The 19,332-nt window shown below is 46.4% G+C and overlaps 9 non-coding genes across 9 annotated transcripts; all 9 read right to left on the minus strand.

The window, feature by feature from the left end:
* Positions 1–559: 559 nt before the first annotated feature.
* On the minus strand, positions 560–750 carry LOC130334423 (U2 spliceosomal RNA). Its single transcript, XR_008876233.1, has one exon. It is a non-coding gene; the product is annotated as a U2 spliceosomal RNA (small nuclear RNA).
* A 2,088-nt stretch (positions 751–2,838) lies between these two features.
* On the minus strand, positions 2,839–3,029 carry LOC130334424 (U2 spliceosomal RNA). Its single transcript, XR_008876234.1, has one exon. It is a non-coding gene; the product is annotated as a U2 spliceosomal RNA (small nuclear RNA).
* Positions 3,030–5,119: 2,090 nt separating this feature from the next.
* On the minus strand, positions 5,120–5,310 carry LOC130334425 (U2 spliceosomal RNA). The gene has a single exon (XR_008876235.1). It is a non-coding gene; the product is annotated as a U2 spliceosomal RNA (small nuclear RNA).
* Positions 5,311–7,403: 2,093 nt separating this feature from the next.
* LOC130334426 (U2 spliceosomal RNA) lies at positions 7,404–7,594 on the minus strand. Its single transcript, XR_008876236.1, has one exon. It is a non-coding gene; the product is annotated as a U2 spliceosomal RNA (small nuclear RNA).
* Positions 7,595–9,685: 2,091 nt separating this feature from the next.
* LOC130334429 (U2 spliceosomal RNA) lies at positions 9,686–9,876 on the minus strand. Its single transcript, XR_008876238.1, has one exon. It is a non-coding gene; the product is annotated as a U2 spliceosomal RNA (small nuclear RNA).
* Positions 9,877–11,967: 2,091 nt separating this feature from the next.
* LOC130334430 (U2 spliceosomal RNA) lies at positions 11,968–12,158 on the minus strand. Its single transcript, XR_008876239.1, has one exon. It is a non-coding gene; the product is annotated as a U2 spliceosomal RNA (small nuclear RNA).
* Positions 12,159–14,247: 2,089 nt separating this feature from the next.
* Positions 14,248–14,438, minus strand: LOC130334431 (U2 spliceosomal RNA). Its single transcript, XR_008876240.1, has one exon. It is a non-coding gene; the product is annotated as a U2 spliceosomal RNA (small nuclear RNA).
* A 2,091-nt stretch (positions 14,439–16,529) lies between these two features.
* On the minus strand, positions 16,530–16,720 carry LOC130334432 (U2 spliceosomal RNA). Its single transcript, XR_008876241.1, has one exon. It is a non-coding gene; the product is annotated as a U2 spliceosomal RNA (small nuclear RNA).
* Positions 16,721–18,780: 2,060 nt separating this feature from the next.
* On the minus strand, positions 18,781–18,971 carry LOC130334433 (U2 spliceosomal RNA). The gene has a single exon (XR_008876242.1). It is a non-coding gene; the product is annotated as a U2 spliceosomal RNA (small nuclear RNA).
* Positions 18,972–19,332: the final 361 nt, after the last annotated feature.

The following is a 19,332-nucleotide window of genomic DNA, read 5'->3' on the forward strand; positions in this document are numbered from 1 at the left end:
TTTGTCTTTGCCTTTGCAATACCACAGAAGCAATGCATGGTCAATGTACAGCAATGACACACCTGTGTGAACAGCCAGGAGACCCCCCCCCCCCCCATGTTATGTTACATAGTTACATAGTTAGTACGGTCGAAAAAAGACATATGTCCATCACGTTCAACCAGGGAATTAAGGGGTAGGGGTGTGGCGCGATATTGGGGAAGGGATGAGATTTTATATTTCTTCATAAGCATTAATCTTATTTTGTCAATTAGGAACATTCAGCACCCACCCGCTATCAAGGCAGCTGCCTATCATGTCATGCCCTACCTGCACAGGTGTGCTGGCTACTCAAATGATCCAATTAAGGAGGCCATTTAGTCAGCAGCAGCAGAAGTCCTGTGCCTGGACGCTCCAACAGGGGCCAGACACAAGCAGAAGCAGAAGCAGCAGAAGCAGCAGCAGCACCACCTTTTGTTTTTTGGCTGCAGCAGCAGCAAGGCCCACAGGGCTGGCTAGCTGGCTAGCCAGCAAGCAGGTAGCAATGAAAGTAGGAATCTTTCTTTTTAACCCTGTAAGGGGGTGGTGCACTGTACCCGAAGATACTGCCATATCGGGTCAATGCATAGGGCGACGGAAGCAAGCTTCGAAATCGGCCCCCGTTCTCAAAAATCCATTTAATATATGGTCCCCAGATAGGGGACGTATCAGATATTAAACTGATAAGAACAGATACTACACTTGATCTTAGCCAAAAGGCCGAGAAGCGATAACCGTGAAAGGGGCGGGCCCAACAAGGTCCCCTTCATGGGCACTATCACTGCTTGCTGTCAGGGAGGCTGCCAGACAATTTTCCATGCACACTCTGGGCTGGGGGGCAGTCAACCACCAGTACACACAGCAGAACCTAAACCCATACCATTATTGCTAAGCAGCAAGACAGGGGCCCATTGCACTCCCACGGGGCCTTTTTAAATGCAATCCATAACCCGGATTTGCCAGGAACCCTTCTTACTCCTCCTACTTGCATGTGACACTGGGCTTAGGATCTGCATAGGAAACACACACACAAGCACACACCTACCTTTGTTGCCTGCAGATGCCTCCTTGGCTGTCCCCAAACGGTATCAAACCAACACCCACGGGAAGCTGTAAGCATAGAGGACATGCCTGCACCCCATTGGACTTACCTGTGTGGGTTAAATCCGGGTTATTTGACAACCTATGGCGGTGATGGTTCTGCTCAGGCAGAGCAGTGCTGATGCTCCTCATAAAGCTGTCGCTGCTGTGAAGGTTCTAGGTGACATCACAAATCCCTTTGGTTACATACACAACAAAGCTGGGTTGTTGTTGTTTACACTCTGCAAGGCCTGTGGAAGTGAGTGACATCATAGCACTGTAGTTCTGAGGGTTCAAGATGGATGCAACAATCTCCTGTTGCTTCTATGAAGGCCGTAATAGACGACATCACCAAACAGCTCCATAGTCACATACACAGCAAAGGAGAGATGTTGTTTACACCTAGTGATGTCAGTGGTATTGAGTGACATCACAGCACAGTGCTAAGGCTCCTGGGCCTGGACACAGCAGCGGCTGCAATATCTCAACGGAGAATACGTTTATATCTATGTGTGTGTGTGCGCATATATATATATATATATATATATATATATATATATATATATATTTCTCCGCCGAAATCACTTTTAAACCCATTTCCACCTTTTTTTCCCTTCTCTTCCTCTTACTTTTTTTTCACGTTTTTTTACGTTTTTCTCCTTTTCGCCTCTTTTCTGGGCGTATTATTCTTCTTTTTCTTCTTTTTTTTCGTCTAATGCATACCCCATCAGTGCAGCAATGCTTATTCAATACCGCCAGCAGATGGAGACACTGGGGGATAATTTTCTAAGGATTTATACTGATTTTTCCTGTCTGAATTTGTCGCACAGAAAGTTGCAGGCCAAATATGTGTGACATTTCTGCGACTTTAGCTTCTAGAGCATTTTTACAACATTATACATAGGTGCTGAATACATAAAAAGCGACTGTTCAGCGACAGACAAGTCGCATCGGCTGAAAGTAGGCCAGAATGTCAGTCCATGTTGGAGCAGGTTTAGATACAGTCTAAAGCATAGATCTCAAAGTCTGTGCACAGAATTTAGCAAGGGCCTCGCACCTTCTGATGCATCAGGTAGGTGCACAATAGCATAGCCTAACCCTCTGTACTTTGGTCTATATTGATGCGGGACATAGACAGCCAGCTGATGACCAATCCATTAGTGCAATGGATGGCTGGAAGCATTTGTCTTTGCCTTTGCAATACCACAGAAGCAATGCATGGTCAATGTACAGCAATGACACACCTGTGTGAACAGCCAGGAGACCCCCCCCCCCCCATGTTATGTTACATAGTTACATAGTTAGTACGGTCGAAAAAAGACATATGTCCATCACGTTCAACCAGGGAATTAAGGGGTAGGGGTGTGGCGCGATATTGGGGAAGGGATGAGATTTTATATTTCTTCATAAGCATTAATCTTATTTTGTCAATTAGGAACATTCAGCACCCACCCGCTATCAAGGCAGCTGCCTATCATGTCATGCCCTACCTGCACAGGTGTGCTGGCTACTCAAATGATCCAATTAAGGAGGCCATTTAGTCAGCAGCAGCAGAAGTCCTGTGCCTGGACGCTCCAACAGGGGCCAGACACAAGCAGAAGCAGAAGCAGCAGAAGCAGCAGCAGCACCACCTTTTGTTTTTTGGCTGCAGCAGCAGCAAGGCCCACAGGGCTGGCTAGCTGGCTAGCCAGCAAGCAGGTAGCAATGAAAGTAGGAATCTTTCTTTTTAACCCTGTAAGGGGGTGGTGCACTGTACCCGAAGATACTGCCATATCGGGTCAATGCATAGGGCGACGGAAGCAAGCTTCGAAATCGGCCCCCGTTCTCAAAAATCCATTTAATATATGGTCCCCAGATAGGGGACGTATCAGATATTAAACTGATAAGAACAGATACTACACTTGATCTTAGCCAAAAGGCCGAGAAGCGATAACCGTGAAAGGGGCGGGCCCAACAAGGTCCCCTTCATGGGCACTATCACTGCTTGCTGTCAGGGAGGCTGCCAGACAATTTTCCATGCACACTCTGGGCTGGGGGGCAGTCAACCACCAGTACACACAGCAGAACCTAAACCCATACCATTATTGCTAAGCAGCAAGACAGGGGCCCATTGCACTCCCACGGGGCCTTTTTAAATGCAATCCATAACCCGGATTTGCCAGGAACCCTTCTTACTCCTCCTACTTGCATGTGACACTGGGCTTAGGATCTGCATAGGAAACACACACACAAGCACACACCTACCTTTGTTGCCTGCAGATGCCTCCTTGGCTGTCCCCAAACGGTATCAAACCAACACCCACGGGAAGCTGTAAGCATAGAGGACATGCCTGCACCCCATTGGACTTACCTGTGTGGGTTAAATCCGGGTTATTTGACAACCTATGGCGGTGATGGTTCTGCTCAGGCAGAGCAGTGCTGATGCTCCTCATAAAGCTGTCGCTGCTGTGAAGGTTCTAGGTGACATCACAAATCCCTTTGGTTACATACACAACAAAGCTGGGTTGTTGTTGTTTACACTCTGCAAGGCCTGTGGAAGTGAGTGACATCATAGCACTGTAGTTCTGAGGGTTCAAGATGGATGCAACAATCTCCTGTTGCTTCTATGAAGGCCGTAATAGACGACATCACCAAACAGCTCCATAGTCACATACACAGCAAAGGAGAGATGTTGTTTACACCTAGTGATGTCAGTGGTATTGAGTGACATCACAGCACAGTGCTAAGGCTCCTGGGCCTGGACACAGCAGCGGCTGCAATATCTCAACGGAGAATACGTTTATATCTATGTGTGTGTGTGCGCATATATATATATATATATATATATATATATATATATATATATATATTTCTCCGCCGAAATCACTTTTAAACCCATTTCCACCTTTTTTTCCCTTCTCTTCCTCTTACTTTTTTTTCACGTTTTTTTACGTTTTTCTCCTTTTCGCCTCTTTTCTGGGCGTATTATTCTTCTTTTTCTTCTTTTTTTTCGTCTAATGCATACCCCATCAGTGCAGCAATGCTTATTCAATACCGCCAGCAGATGGAGACACTGGGGGATAATTTTCTAAGGATTTATACTGATTTTTCCTGTCTGAATTTGTCGCACAGAAAGTTGCAGGCCAAATATGTGTGACATTTCTGCGACTTTAGCTTCTAGAGCATTTTTACAACATTATACATAGGTGCTGAATACATAAAAAGCGACTGTTCAGCGACAGACAAGTCGCATCGGCTGAAAGTAGGCCAGAATGTCAGTCCATGTTGGAGCAGGTTTAGATACAGTCTAAAGCATAGATCTCAAAGTCTGTGCACAGAATTTAGCAAGGGCCTCGCACCTTCTGATGCATCAGGTAGGTGCACAATAGCATAGCCTAACCCTCTGTACTTTGGTCTATATTGATGCGGGACATAGACAGCCAGCTGATGACCAATCCATTAGTGCAATGGATGGCTGGAAGCATTTGTCTTTGCCTTTGCAATACCACAGAAGCAATGCATGGTCAATGTACAGCAATGACACACCTGTGTGAACAGCCAGGAGACCCCCCCCCCCCCATGTTATGTTACATAGTTACATAGTTAGTACGGTCGAAAAAAGACATATGTCCATCACGTTCAACCAGGGAATTAAGGGGTAGGGGTGTGGCGCGATATTGGGGAAGGGATGAGATTTTATATTTCTTCATAAGCATTAATCTTATTTTGTCAATTAGGAACATTCAGCACCCACCCGCTATCAAGGCAGCTGCCTATCATGTCATGCCCTACCTGCACAGGTGTGCTGGCTACTCAAATGATCCAATTAAGGAGGCCATTTAGTCAGCAGCAGCAGAAGTCCTGTGCCTGGACGCTCCAACAGGGGCCAGACACAAGCAGAAGCAGAAGCAGCAGAAGCAGCAGCAGCACCACCTTTTGTTTTTTGGCTGCAGCAGCAGCAAGGCCCACAGGGCTGGCTAGCTGGCTAGCCAGCAAGCAGGTAGCAATGAAAGTAGGAATCTTTCTTTTTAACCCTGTAAGGGGGTGGTGCACTGTACCCGAAGATACTGCCATATCGGGTCAATGCATAGGGCGACGGAAGCAAGCTTCGAAATCGGCCCCCGTTCTCAAAAATCCATTTAATATATGGTCCCCAGATAGGGGACGTATCAGATATTAAACTGATAAGAACAGATACTACACTTGATCTTAGCCAAAAGGCCGAGAAGCGATAACCGTGAAAGGGGCGGGCCCAACAAGGTCCCCTTCATGGGCACTATCACTGCTTGCTGTCAGGGAGGCTGCCAGACAATTTTCCATGCACACTCTGGGCTGGGGGGCAGTCAACCACCAGTACACACAGCAGAACCTAAACCCATACCATTATTGCTAAGCAGCAAGACAGGGGCCCATTGCACTCCCACGGGGCCTTTTTAAATGCAATCCATAACCCGGATTTGCCAGGAACCCTTCTTACTCCTCCTACTTGCATGTGACACTGGGCTTAGGATCTGCATAGGAAACACACACACAAGCACACACCTACCTTTGTTGCCTGCAGATGCCTCCTTGGCTGTCCCCAAACGGTATCAAACCAACACCCACGGGAAGCTGTAAGCATAGAGGACATGCCTGCACCCCATTGGACTTACCTGTGTGGGTTAAATCCGGGTTATTTGACAACCTATGGCGGTGATGGTTCTGCTCAGGCAGAGCAGTGCTGATGCTCCTCATAAAGCTGTCGCTGCTGTGAAGGTTCTAGGTGACATCACAAATCCCTTTGGTTACATACACAACAAAGCTGGGTTGTTGTTGTTTACACTCTGCAAGGCCTGTGGAAGTGAGTGACATCATAGCACTGTAGTTCTGAGGGTTCAAGATGGATGCAACAATCTCCTGTTGCTTCTATGAAGGCCGTAATAGACGACATCACCAAACAGCTCCATAGTCACATACACAGCAAAGGAGAGATGTTGTTTACACCTAGTGATGTCAGTGGTATTGAGTGACATCACAGCACAGTGCTAAGGCTCCTGGGCCTGGACACAGCAGCGGCTGCAATATCTCAACGGAGAATACGTTTATATCTATGTGTGTGTGTGCGTATATATATATATATATATATATATATATATATATATATATATATATATTCTCCGCCGAAATCACTTTTAAACCCATTTCCACCTTTTTTTCCCTTCTCTTCCTCTTACTTTTTTTTCACGTTTTTTTACGTTTTTCTCCTTTTCGCCTCTTTTCTGGGCGTATTATTCTTCTTTTTCTTCTTTTTTTTCGTCTAATGCATACCCCATCAGTGCAGCAATGCTTATTCAATACCGCCAGCAGATGGAGACACTGGGGGATAATTTTCTAAGGATTTATACTGATTTTTCCTGTCTGAATTTGTCGCACAGAAAGTTGCAGGCCAAATATGTGTGACATTTCTGCGACTTTAGCTTCTAGAGCATTTTTACAACATTATACATAGGTGCTGAATACATAAAAAGCGACTGTTCAGCGACAGACAAGTCGCATCGGCTGAAAGTAGGCCAGAATGTCAGTCCATGTTGGAGCAGGTTTAGATACAGTCTAAAGCATAGATCTCAAAGTCTGTGCACAGAATTTAGCAAGGGCCTCGCACCTTCTGATGCATCAGGTAGGTGCACAATAGCATAGCCTAACCCTCTGTACTTTGGTCTATATTGATGCGGGACATAGACAGCCAGCTGATGACCAATCCATTAGTGCAATGGATGGCTGGAAGCATTTGTCTTTGCCTTTGCAATACCACAGAAGCAATGCATGGTCAATGTACAGCAATGACACACCTGTGTGAACAGCCAGGAGACCCCCCCCCCCCCCCATGTTATGTTACATAGTTACATAGTTAGTACGGTCGAAAAAAGACATATGTCCATCACGTTCAACCAGGGAATTAAGGGGTAGGGGTGTGGCGCGATATTGGGGAAGGGATGAGATTTTATATTTCTTCATAAGCATTAATCTTATTTTGTCAATTAGGAACATTCAGCACCCACCCGCTATCAAGGCAGCTGCCTATCATGTCATGCCCTACCTGCACAGGTGTGCTGGCTACTCAAATGATCCAATTAAGGAGGCCATTTAGTCAGCAGCAGCAGAAGTCCTGTGCCTGGACGCTCCAACAGGGGCCAGACACAAGCAGAAGCAGAAGCAGCAGAAGCAGCAGCAGCACCACCTTTTGTTTTTTGGCTGCAGCAGCAGCAAGGCCCACAGGGCTGGCTAGCTGGCTAGCCAGCAAGCAGGTAGCAATGAAAGTAGGAATCTTTCTTTTTAACCCTGTAAGGGGGTGGTGCACTGTACCCGAAGATACTGCCATATCGGGTCAATGCATAGGGCGACGGAAGCAAGCTTCGAAATCGGCCCCCGTTCTCAAAAATCCATTTAATATATGGTCCCCAGATAGGGGACGTATCAGATATTAAACTGATAAGAACAGATACTACACTTGATCTTAGCCAAAAGGCCGAGAAGCGATAACCGTGAAAGGGGCGGGCCCAACAAGGTCCCCTTCATGGGCACTATCACTGCTTGCTGTCAGGGAGGCTGCCAGACAATTTTCCATGCACACTCTGGGCTGGGGGGCAGTCAACCACCAGTACACACAGCAGAACCTAAACCCATACCATTATTGCTAAGCAGCAAGACAGGGGCCCATTGCACTCCCACGGGGCCTTTTTAAATGCAATCCATAACCCGGATTTGCCAGGAACCCTTCTTACTCCTCCTACTTGCATGTGACACTGGGCTTAGGATCTGCATAGGAAACACACACACAAGCACACACCTACCTTTGTTGCCTGCAGATGCCTCCTTGGCTGTCCCCAAACGGTATCAAACCAACACCCACGGGAAGCTGTAAGCATAGAGGACATGCCTGCACCCCATTGGACTTACCTGTGTGGGTTAAATCCGGGTTATTTGACAACCTATGGCGGTGATGGTTCTGCTCAGGCAGAGCAGTGCTGATGCTCCTCATAAAGCTGTCGCTGCTGTGAAGGTTCTAGGTGACATCACAAATCCCTTTGGTTACATACACAACAAAGCTGGGTTGTTGTTGTTTACACTCTGCAAGGCCTGTGGAAGTGAGTGACATCATAGCACTGTAGTTCTGAGGGTTCAAGATGGATGCAACAATCTCCTGTTGCTTCTATGAAGGCCGTAATAGACGACATCACCAAACAGCTCCATAGTCACATACACAGCAAAGGAGAGATGTTGTTTACACCTAGTGATGTCAGTGGTATTGAGTGACATCACAGCACAGTGCTAAGGCTCCTGGGCCTGGACACAGCAGCGGCTGCAATATCTCAACGGAGAATACGTTTATATCTATGTGTGTGTGTGCGCATATATATATATATATATATATATATATATATATATATATATATATATTTCTCCGCCGAAATCACTTTTAAACCCATTTCCACCTTTTTTTCCCTTCTCTTCCTCTTACTTTTTTTTCACGTTTTTTTACGTTTTTCTCCTTTTCGCCTCTTTTCTGGGCGTATTATTCTTCTTTTTCTTCTTTTTTTTCGTCTAATGCATACCCCATCAGTGCAGCAATGCTTATTCAATACCGCCAGCAGATGGAGACACTGGGGGATAATTTTCTAAGGATTTATACTGATTTTTCCTGTCTGAATTTGTCGCACAGAAAGTTGCAGGCCAAATATGTGTGACATTTCTGCGACTTTAGCTTCTAGAGCATTTTTACAACATTATACATAGGTGCTGAATACATAAAAAGCGACTGTTCAGCGACAGACAAGTCGCATCGGCTGAAAGTAGGCCAGAATGTCAGTCCATGTTGGAGCAGGTTTAGATACAGTCTAAAGCATAGATCTCAAAGTCTGTGCACAGAATTTAGCAAGGGCCTCGCACCTTCTGATGCATCAGGTAGGTGCACAATAGCATAGCCTAACCCTCTGTACTTTGGTCTATATTGATGCGGGACATAGACAGCCAGCTGATGACCAATCCATTAGTGCAATGGATGGCTGGAAGCATTTGTCTTTGCCTTTGCAATACCACAGAAGCAATGCATGGTCAATGTACAGCAATGACACACCTGTGTGAACAGCCAGGAGACCCCCCCCCCCCATGTTATGTTACATAGTTACATAGTTAGTACGGTCGAAAAAAGACATATGTCCATCACGTTCAACCAGGGAATTAAGGGGTAGGGGTGTGGCGCGATATTGGGGAAGGGATGAGATTTTATATTTCTTCATAAGCATTAATCTTATTTTGTCAATTAGGAACATTCAGCACCCACCCGCTATCAAGGCAGCTGCCTATCATGTCATGCCCTACCTGCACAGGTGTGCTGGCTACTCAAATGATCCAATTAAGGAGGCCATTTAGTCAGCAGCAGCAGAAGTCCTGTGCCTGGACGCTCCAACAGGGGCCAGACACAAGCAGAAGCAGAAGCAGCAGAAGCAGCAGCAGCACCACCTTTTGTTTTTTGGCTGCAGCAGCAGCAAGGCCCACAGGGCTGGCTAGCTGGCTAGCCAGCAAGCAGGTAGCAATGAAAGTAGGAATCTTTCTTTTTAACCCTGTAAGGGGGTGGTGCACTGTACCCGAAGATACTGCCATATCGGGTCAATGCATAGGGCGACGGAAGCAAGCTTCGAAATCGGCCCCCGTTCTCAAAAATCCATTTAATATATGGTCCCCAGATAGGGGACGTATCAGATATTAAACTGATAAGAACAGATACTACACTTGATCTTAGCCAAAAGGCCGAGAAGCGATAACCGTGAAAGGGGCGGGCCCAACAAGGTCCCCTTCATGGGCACTATCACTGCTTGCTGTCAGGGAGGCTGCCAGACAATTTTCCATGCACACTCTGGGCTGGGGGGCAGTCAACCACCAGTACACACAGCAGAACCTAAACCCATACCATTATTGCTAAGCAGCAAGACAGGGGCCCATTGCACTCCCACGGGGCCTTTTTAAATGCAATCCATAACCCGGATTTGCCAGGAACCCTTCTTACTCCTCCTACTTGCATGTGACACTGGGCTTAGGATCTGCATAGGAAACACACACACAAGCACACACCTACCTTTGTTGCCTGCAGATGCCTCCTTGGCTGTCCCCAAACGGTATCAAACCAACACCCACGGGAAGCTGTAAGCATAGAGGACATGCCTGCACCCCATTGGACTTACCTGTGTGGGTTAAATCCGGGTTATTTGACAACCTATGGCGGTGATGGTTCTGCTCAGGCAGAGCAGTGCTGATGCTCCTCATAAAGCTGTCGCTGCTGTGAAGGTTCTAGGTGACATCACAAATCCCTTTGGTTACATACACAACAAAGCTGGGTTGTTGTTGTTTACACTCTGCAAGGCCTGTGGAAGTGAGTGACATCATAGCACTGTAGTTCTGAGGGTTCAAGATGGATGCAACAATCTCCTGTTGCTTCTATGAAGGCCGTAATAGACGACATCACCAAACAGCTCCATAGTCACATACACAGCAAAGGAGAGATGTTGTTTACACCTAGTGATGTCAGTGGTATTGAGTGACATCACAGCACAGTGCTAAGGCTCCTGGGCCTGGACACAGCAGCGGCTGCAATATCTCAACGGAGAATACGTTTATATCTATGTGTGTGTGTGCGCATATATATATATATATATATATATATATATATATATATATATATATATTTCTCCGCCGAAATCACTTTTAAACCCATTTCCACCTTTTTTTCCCTTCTCTTCCTCTTACTTTTTTTTCACGTTTTTTTACGTTTTTCTCCTTTTCGCCTCTTTTCTGGGCGTATTATTCTTCTTTTTCTTCTTTTTTTTCGTCTAATGCATACCCCATCAGTGCAGCAATGCTTATTCAATACCGCCAGCAGATGGAGACACTGGGGGATAATTTTCTAAGGATTTATACTGATTTTTCCTGTCTGAATTTGTCGCACAGAAAGTTGCAGGCCAAATATGTGTGACATTTCTGCGACTTTAGCTTCTAGAGCATTTTTACAACATTATACATAGGTGCTGAATACATAAAAAGCGACTGTTCAGCGACAGACAAGTCGCATCGGCTGAAAGTAGGCCAGAATGTCAGTCCATGTTGGAGCAGGTTTAGATACAGTCTAAAGCATAGATCTCAAAGTCTGTGCACAGAATTTAGCAAGGGCCTCGCACCTTCTGATGCATCAGGTAGGTGCACAATAGCATAGCCTAACCCTCTGTACTTTGGTCTATATTGATGCGGGACATAGACAGCCAGCTGATGACCAATCCATTAGTGCAATGGATGGCTGGAAGCATTTGTCTTTGCCTTTGCAATACCACAGAAGCAATGCATGGTCAATGTACAGCAATGACACACCTGTGTGAACAGCCAGGAGACCCCCCCCCCCCATGTTATGTTACATAGTTACATAGTTAGTACGGTCGAAAAAAGACATATGTCCATCACGTTCAACCAGGGAATTAAGGGGTAGGGGTGTGGCGCGATATTGGGGAAGGGATGAGATTTTATATTTCTTCATAAGCATTAATCTTATTTTGTCAATTAGGAACATTCAGCACCCACCCGCTATCAAGGCAGCTGCCTATCATGTCATGCCCTACCTGCACAGGTGTGCTGGCTACTCAAATGATCCAATTAAGGAGGCCATTTAGTCAGCAGCAGCAGAAGTCCTGTGCCTGGACGCTCCAACAGGGGCCAGACACAAGCAGAAGCAGAAGCAGCAGAAGCAGCAGCAGCACCACCTTTTGTTTTTTGGCTGCAGCAGCAGCAAGGCCCACAGGGCTGGCTAGCTGGCTAGCCAGCAAGCAGGTAGCAATGAAAGTAGGAATCTTTCTTTTTAACCCTGTAAGGGGGTGGTGCACTGTACCCGAAGATACTGCCATATCGGGTCAATGCATAGGGCGACGGAAGCAAGCTTCGAAATCGGCCCCCGTTCTCAAAAATCCATTTAATATATGGTCCCCAGATAGGGGACGTATCAGATATTAAACTGATAAGAACAGATACTACACTTGATCTTAGCCAAAAGGCCGAGAAGCGATAACCGTGAAAGGGGCGGGCCCAACAAGGTCCCCTTCATGGGCACTATCACTGCTTGCTGTCAGGGAGGCTGCCAGACAATTTTCCATGCACACTCTGGGCTGGGGGGCAGTCAACCACCAGTACACACAGCAGAACCTAAACCCATACCATTATTGCTAAGCAGCAAGACAGGGGCCCATTGCACTCCCACGGGGCCTTTTTAAATGCAATCCATAACCCGGATTTGCCAGGAACCCTTCTTACTCCTCCTACTTGCATGTGACACTGGGCTTAGGATCTGCATAGGAAACACACACACAAGCACACACCTACCTTTGTTGCCTGCAGATGCCTCCTTGGCTGTCCCCAAACGGTATCAAACCAACACCCACGGGAAGCTGTAAGCATAGAGGACATGCCTGCACCCCATTGGACTTACCTGTGTGGGTTAAATCCGGGTTATTTGACAACCTATGGCGGTGATGGTTCTGCTCAGGCAGGGCAGTGCTGATGCTCCTCATAAAGCTGTCGCTGCTGTGAAGGTTCTAGGTGACATCACAAATCCCTTTGGTTACATACACAACAAAGCTGGGTTGTTGTTGTTTACACTCTGCAAGGCCTGTGGAAGTGAGTGACATCATAGCACTGTAGTTCTGAGGGTTCAAGATGGATGCAACAATCTCCTGTTGCTTCTATGAAGGCCGTAATAGACGACATCACCAAACAGCTCCATAGTCACATACACAGCAAAGGAGAGATGTTGTTTACACCTAGTGATGTCAGTGGTATTGAGTGACATCACAGCACAGTGCTAAGGCTCCTGGGCCTGGACACAGCAGCGGCTGCAATATCTCAACGGAGAATACGTTTATATCTATGTGTGTGTGTGCGCATATATATATATATATATATATATATATATATATATATATATATATTTCTCCGCCGAAATCACTTTTAAACCCATTTCCACCTTTTTTTCCCTTCTCTTCCTCTTACTTTTTTTTCACGTTTTTTTACGTTTTTCTCCTTTTCGCCTCTTTTCTGGGCGTATTATTCTTCTTTTTCTTCTTTTTTTTCGTCTAATGCATACCCCATCAGTGCAGCAATGCTTATTCAATACCGCCAGCAGATGGAGACACTGGGGGATAATTTTCTAAGGATTTATACTGATTTTTCCTGTCTGAATTTGTCGCACAGAAAGTTGCAGGCCAAATATGTGTGACATTTCTGCGACTTTAGCTTCTAGAGCATTTTTACAACATTATACATAGGTGCTGAATACATAAAAAGCGACTGTTCAGCGACAGACAAGTCGCATCGGCTGAAAGTAGGCCAGAATGTCAGTCCATGTTGGAGCAGGTTTAGATACAGTCTAAAGCATAGATCTCAAAGTCTGTGCACAGAATTTAGCAAGGGCCTCGCACCTTCTGATGCATCAGGTAGGTGCACAATAGCATAGCCTAACCCTCTGTACTTTGGTCTATATTGATGCGGGACATAGACAGCCAGCTGATGACCAATCCATTAGTGCAATGGATGGCTGGAAGCATTTGTCTTTGCCTTTGCAATACCACAGAAGCAATGCATGGTCAATGTACAGCAATGACACACCTGTGTGAACAGCCAGGAGACCCCCCCCCCCCATGTTATGTTACATAGTTACATAGTTAGTACGGTCGAAAAAAGACATATGTCCATCACGTTCAACCAGGGAATTAAGGGGTAGGGGTGTGGCGCGATATTGGGGAAGGGATGAGATTTTATATTTCTTCATAAGCATTAATCTTATTTTGTCAATTAGGAACATTCAGCACCCACCCGCTATCAAGGCAGCTGCCTATCATGTCATGCCCTACCTGCACAGGTGTGCTGGCTACTCAAATGATCCAATTAAGGAGGCCATTTAGTCAGCAGCAGCAGAAGTCCTGTGCCTGGACGCTCCAACAGGGGCCAGACACAAGCAGAAGCAGAAGCAGCAGAAGCAGCAGCAGCACCACCTTTTGTTTTTTGGCTGCAGCAGCAGCAAGGCCCACAGGGCTGGCTAGCTGGCTAGCCAGCAAGCAGGTAGCAATGAAAGTAGGAATCTTTCTTTTTAACCCTGTAAGGGGGTGGTGCACTGTACCCGAAGATACTGCCATATCGGGTCAATGCATAGGGCGACGGAAGCAAGCTTCGAAATCGGCCCCCGTTCTCAAAAATCCATTTAATATATGGTCCCCAGATAGGGGACGTATCAGATATTAAACTGATAAGAACAGATACTACACTTGATCTTAGCCAAAAGGCCGAGAAGCGATAACCGTGAAAGGGGCGGGCCCAACAAGGTCCCCTTCATGGGCACTATCACTGCTTGCTGTCAGGGAGGCTGCCAGACAATTTTCCATGCACACTCTGGGCTGGGGGGCAGTCAACCACCAGTACACACAGCAGAACCTAAACCCATACCATTATTGCTAAGCAGCAAGACAGGGGCCCATTGCACTCCCACGGGGCCTTTTTAAATGCAATCCATAACCCGGATTTGCCAGGAACCCTTCTTACTCCTCCTACTTGCATGTGACACTGGGCTTAGGATCTGCATAGGAAACACACACACAAGCACACACCTACCTTTGTTGCCTGCAGATGCCTCCTTGGCTGTCCCCAAACGGTATCAAACCAACACCCACGGGAAGCTGTAAGCATAGAGGACATGCCTGCACCCCATTGGACTTACCTGTGTGGGTTAAATCCGGGTTATTTGACAACCTATGGCGGTGATGGTTCTGCTCAGGCAGAGCAGTGCTGATGCTCCTCATAAAGCTGTCGCTGCTGTGAAGGTTCTAGGTGACATCACAAATCCCTTTGGTTACATACACAACAAAGCTGGGTTGTTGTTGTTTACACTCTGCAAGGCCTGTGGAAGTGAGTGACATCATAGCACTGTAGTTCTGAGGGTTCAAGATGGATGCAACAATCTCCTGTTGCTTCTATGAAGGCCGTAATAGACGACATCACCAAACAGCTCCATAGTCACATACACAGCAAAGGAGAGATGTTGTTTACACCTAGTGATGTCAGTGGTATTGAGTGACATCACAGCACAGTGCTAAGGCTCCTGGGCCTGGACACAGCAGCGGCTGCAATATCTCAACGGAGAATACGTTTATATCTATGTGTGTGTGTGCGCATATATATATATATATATATATATATATATATATATATATATATATATTTCTCCGCCGAAATCACTTTTAAACCCATTTCCACCTTTTTTTCCCTTCTCTTCCTCTTACTTTTTTTTCACGTTTTTTTACGTTTTTCTCCTTTTCGCCTCTTTTCTGGGCGTATTATTCTTCTTTTTCTTCTTTTTTTTCGTCTAATGCATACCCCATCAGTGCAGCAATGCTTATTCAATACCGCCAGCAGATGGAGACACTGGGGGATAATTTTCTAAGGATTTATACTGATTTTTCCTGTCTGAATTTGTCGCACAGAAAGTTGCAGGCCAAATATGTGTGACATTTCTGCGACTTTAGCTTCTAGAGCATTTTTACAACATTATACATAGGTGCTGAATACATAAAAAGCGACTGTTCAGCGACAGACAAGTCGCATCGGCTGAAAGTAGGCCAGAATGTCAGTCCATGTTGGAGCAGGTTTAGATACAGTCTAAAGCATAGATCTCAAAGTCTGTGCACAGAATTTAGCAAGGGCCTCGCACCTTCTGATGCATCAGGTAGGTGCACAATAGCATAGCCTAACCCTCTGTACTTTGGTCTATATTGATGCGGGACATAGACAGCCAGCTGATGACCAATCCATTAGTGCAATGGATGGCTGGAAGCATTTGTCTTTGCCTTTGCAATACCACAGAAGCAATGCATGGTCAATGTACAGCAATGACACACCTGTGTGAACAGCCAGGAGACCCCCCCCCCCCATGTTATGTTACATAGTTACATAGTTAGTACGGTCGAAAAAAGACATATGTCCATCACGTTCAACCAGGGAATTAAGGGGTAGGGGTGTGGCGCGATATTGGGGAAGGGATGAGATTTTATATTTCTTCATAAGCATTAATCTTATTTTGTCAATTAGGAACATTCAGCACCCACCCGCTATCAAGGCAGCTGCCTATCATGTCATGCCCTACCTGCACAGGTGTGCTGGCTACTCAAATGATCCAATTAAGGAGGCCATTTAGTCAGCAGCAGCAGAAGTCCTGTGCCTGGACGCTCCAACAGGGGCCAGACACAAGCAGAAGCAGAAGCAGCAGAAGCAGCAGCAGCACCACCTTTTGTTTTTTGGCTGCAGCAGCAGCAAGGCCCACAGGGCTGGCTAGCTGGCTAGCCAGCAAGCAGGTAGCAATGAAAGTAGGAATCTTTCTTTTTAACCCTGTAAGGGGGTGGTGCACTGTACCCGAAGATACTGCCATATCGGGTCAATGCATAGGGCGACGGAAGCAAGCTTCGAAATCGGCCCCCGTTCTCAAAAATCCATTTAATATATGGTCCCCAGATAGGGGACGTATCAGATATTAAACTGATAAGAACAGATACTACACTTGATCTTAGCCAAAAGGCCGAGAAGCGATAACCGTGAAAGGGGCGGGCCCAACAAGGTCCCCTTCATGGGCACTATCACTGCTTGCTGTCAGGGAGGCTGCCAGACAATTTTCCATGCACACTCTGGGCTGGGGGGCAGTCAACCACCAGTACACACAGCAGAACCTAAACCCATACCATTATTGCTAAGCAGCAAGACAGGGGCCCATTGCACTCCCACGGGGCCTTTTTAAATGCAATCCATAACCCGGATTTGCCAGGAACCCTTCTTACTCCTCCTACTTGCATGTGACACTGGGCTTAGGATCTGCATAGGAAACACACACACAAGCACACACCTACCTTTGTTGCCTGCAGATGCCTCCTTGGCTGTCCCCAAACGGTATCAAACCAACACCCACGGGAAGCTGTAAGCATAGAGGACATGCCTGCACCCCATTGGACTTACCTGTGTGGGTTAAATCCGGGTTATTTGACAACCTATGGCGGTGATGGTTCTGCTCAGGCAGAGCAGTGCTGATGCTCCTCATAAAGCTGTCGCTGCTGTGAAGGTTCTAGGTGACATCACAAATCCCTTTGGTTACATACACAACAAAGCTGGGTTGTTGTTGTTTACACTCTGCAAGGCCTGTGGAAGTGAGTGACATCATAGCACTGTAGTTCTGAGGGTTCAAGATGGATGCAACAATCTCCTGTTGCTTCTATGAAGGCCGTAATAGACGACATCACCAAACAGCTCCATAGTCACATACACAGCAAAGGAGAGATGTTGTTTACACCTAGTGATGTCAGTGGTATTGAGTGACATCACAGCACAGTGCTAAGGCTCCTGGGCCTGGACACAGCAGCGGCTGCAATATCTCAACGGAGAATACGTTTATATCTATGTGTGTGTGTGCGCATAGAAATATATATATATTTCTCCGCCGAAATCACTTTTAAACCCATTTCCACCTTTTTTTCCCTTCTCTTCCTCTTACTTTTTTTTCACGTTTTTTTACGTTTTTCTCCTTTTCGCCTCTTTTCTGGGCGTATTATTCTTCTTTTTCTTCTTTTTTTTCGTCTAATGCATACCCCATCAGTGCAGCAATGCTTATTCAATACCGCCAGCAGATGGAGACACTGGGGGATAATTTTCTAAGGATTTATACTGATTTTTCCTGTCTGAATTTGTCGCACAGAAAGTTGCAGGCCAAATATGTGTGACATTTCTGCGACTTTAGCTTCTAGAGCATTTTTACAACATTATACATAGGTGCTGAATACATAAAAAGCGACTGTTCAGCGACAGACAAGTCGCATCGGCTGAAAGTAGGCCAGAATGTCAGTCCATGTTGGAGCAGGTTTAGATACAGTCTAAAGCATAGATCTCAAAGTCTGTGCACAGAATTTAGCAAGGGCCTCGCACCTTCTGATGCATCAGGTAGGTGCACAATAGCATAGCCTAACCCTCTGTACTTTGGTCTATATTGATGCGGGACATAGACAGCCAGCTGATGACCAATCCATTAGTGCAATGGATGGCTGGAAGCATTTGTCTTTGCCTTTGCAATACCACAGAAGCAATGCATGGTCAATGTACAGCAATGACACACCTGTGTGAACAGCCAGGAGACCCCCCCCCCCATGTTATGTTACATAGTTACATAGTTAGTACGGTCGAAAAAAGACATATGTCCATCACGTTCAACCAGGGAATTAAGGGGTAGGGGTGTGGCGCGATATTGGGGAAGGGATGAGATTTTATATTTCTTCATAAGCATTAATCTTATTTTGTCAATTAGGAACATTCAGCACCCACCCGCTATCAAGGCAGCTGCCTATCATGTCATGCCCTACCTGCACAGGTGTGCTGGCTACTCAAATGATCCAATTAAGGAGGCCATTTAGTCAGCAGCAGCAGAAGTCCTGTGCCTGGACGCTCCAACAGGGGCCAGACACAAGCAGAAGCAGAAGCAGCAGAAGCAGCAGCAGCACCACCTTTTGTTTTTTGGCTGCAGCAGCAGCAAGGCCCACAGGGCTGGCTAGCTGGCTAGCCAGCAAGCAGGTAGCAATGAAAGTAGGAATCTTTCTTTTTAACCCTGTAAGGGGGTGGTGCACTGTACCCGAAGATACTGCCATATCGGGTCAATGCATAGGGCGACGGAAGCAAGCTTCGAAATCGGCCCCCGTTCTCAAAAATCCATTTAATATATGGTCCCCAGATAGGGGACGTATCAGATATTAAACTGATAAGAACAGATACTACACTTGATCTTAGCCAAAAGGCCGAGAAGCGATAACCGTGAAAGGGGCGGGCCCAACAAGGTCCCCTTCATGGGCACTATCACTGCTTGCTGTCAGGGAGGCTGCCAGACAATTTTCCATGCACACTCTGGGCTGGGGGGCAGTCAACCACCAGTACACACAGCAGAACCTAAACCCATACCATTATTGCTAAGCAGCAAGACAGGGGCCCATTGCACTCCCACGGGGCCTTTTTAAATGCAATCCATAACCCGGATTTGCCAGGAACCCTTCTTACTCCTCCTACTTGCATGTGACACTGGGCTTAGGATCTGCATAGGAAACACACACACAAGCACACACCTACCTTTGTTGCCTGCAGATGCCTCCTTGGCTGTCCCCAAACGGTATCAAA

Source organism: Hyla sarda, unplaced genomic scaffold (genome assembly GCF_029499605.1).
Source record: "Hyla sarda isolate aHylSar1 unplaced genomic scaffold, aHylSar1.hap1 scaffold_432, whole genome shotgun sequence".
NCBI classification, from domain to species: domain Eukaryota; kingdom Metazoa; phylum Chordata; class Amphibia; order Anura; family Hylidae; genus Hyla; species Hyla sarda.